This window comes from Sapajus apella, unplaced genomic scaffold (assembly GCF_009761245.1).
Source record: "Sapajus apella isolate SASKATOON/1434 unplaced genomic scaffold, GSC_monkey_1.0 scaffold6, whole genome shotgun sequence".
NCBI classification, from domain to species: domain Eukaryota; kingdom Metazoa; phylum Chordata; class Mammalia; order Primates; family Cebidae; genus Sapajus; species Sapajus apella.
Window position 1 is genome coordinate 60,571,650 of NW_022436946.1, and position 2,260 is coordinate 60,573,909.

Here is a 2,260-nt window from a genome sequence, read left to right on the forward strand (position 1 = left end):
TGCCTTTGAACTCTGCCTTATTTCACAGTCTGATGGTAAAACACTAGGGATTTAATTTCTAAAAGATTGCCAAACTAATTTGTTTTTCAAAAAGCACTTACGACTTCACTTGAAAAGTGAGGACATATTGGATAATCTATTTATTTTTAACATAGGAAAAACACAAAAAGCTATTTTTTACACAATAAAGCAGAAAAGGCAATCATACATTTAAAAAGCATTCTTTCATTAAAGATTTTAACTGACTTTGCAGCAAATTAAAACAAACATACTATTCATAATGTGTAAATTAAATTGAGACAACATAGTACAACATAAACTGAAAGAATTTATAAGCATTGTATATTTTGAAAAGAGGTAAGTGCTTTTCAACACAGTTTGTAAAAACTCATAATTTCTATTTGAACAATAAGAGAAACTACCTTTAAATTTTATAATGAAGAAAGCATTACAATGAAGCTTAAATATTATTACTGTCTGAAATAAAGTACGTTTGCAGTCAATTTTGAAAGATTTAGAAATTTTCAAGTAATTAAATATTTGAAAATAGATTATATTGAACTATTGAGAGTAGATTATCTTTTTTTTTAATAACTATGGTCAAAAATTGATCGTTCTGCCTCTTTTAGTAAACACTGGCTAGGTGCATAAGCTGAATGCTTCCTAACAAAAAGCAAATGATAGGTATTCTTAGCTCTTAAATTTCATACTGGGACTTGATGAGAGAAAGATACTTAGTGTCTTCATAGAGTACCTTAAAACTCAAAAATGAATCCACAATCAATATGTGTTACTATCTATATTGAAATATACATTTGGAATAATGTAGAAATAAAATCAATTAAGACATGCAGAAACTCCAGATTGCCTCAGGGATGGTTCCAACTGGAAAATTCCTGTACTCATCTCCAGAACATTCTGTAAGAATTTTTCCTGGATTGAAGGTAATACATGTAAAGTTCTTGGCCCCATATTGGATTTTAGAAAATGAGCAATACAGATCATCATCATTTCTTTGCTCCCTGCCCCTGGAATGCTGATAGGAGAAATTTGGAGGGTATGTATCTGGTTAGCTTAGGAGATGGAACATGGAATGGGTGGGTCTCTGAACATCTCAGAAATGCTGGTCATTAAGTACTGTCAACCATTTCAAAAGTTTCTGTGTAATAGTAAATAACAAATACCTGGGCTTATAGACTACATAGTTTCCTGTGACATATCCAAAAAAGGGAATGACCAAAAGAAGTTGACAAATGGGAAGAGTGATTAAAATATTACAGTTGCAATCTTAGATTAAGAGAAATATCAGACACTAGGACTCCCAAGTATTAACTGCAGCACCTCCTTCATTACTTTGAACATGCTCAAATATTTGTAGAGCAAACAAATAATTGTTCTCTTAGCACTAAGAAATAGATGACTAATGCAGCACTTCAGGTGTTTATTTTCATAATAATAGAATATATCTTTGGGTAAGCCTGATCTATTTGAAAATGTTTATATGTTCCTTGCTGAGTACACAATCTTTTTGGCTAATATCAGAATCATGACAAATGTCAAAGATACCCAGCTTTGACCCAGGCAGCCACTGGGTTGGAAGGAATGCCGGAGGAGGAATTATCAGGTGTGTAGATGTAGACTTGATTACAGTGGAATTGTAGAAGTGTGTGCTCACTTTCTGGCTGTTTAGACTCAAGCCACTACCTCTGATTTGATTTTCTCATCTATAAAAATGCCAGCTCTGAAAATAGCAGTAACATCAGATGGTATAAAGTGTTTTGAAGAGCTTTGAAACCTGCAAAAGTCTACAACCATGTAAAGTATTAGAATTAATCTATGTTGGAATACTTCATTTTGTCTTAGTTATCCAGTTAATGTCTACAACAGTTCTTTAGCTAATGATCAAGACAAAAGACACTATATTTTCTGCTATGGTTCTACTGCATGTCAGCCATTGTGCCGGCATCTTACATACATTATTTAACTCTCACAGCATCCCTATGATGTCTCTTTTATTGACATCATGTTATAAGCAAAAGGAAAACTTAGTGAGGTAAAGACAAGACAGCTATGGTTAGAACCCAGGACTTCCTGACTCCAAAGCCCAAATTATTTTTATTAAGCAGTGCCTCCTTTTATTCACTTGTCATTCAGTTAAAGCCATATATTCCACAAGTATTTATTGAAAATTTCCCACATGCTAACAAATTTAAAGATGAAAATCACCACCTCTACCTACCAGAATGCCTAGTAATAATAA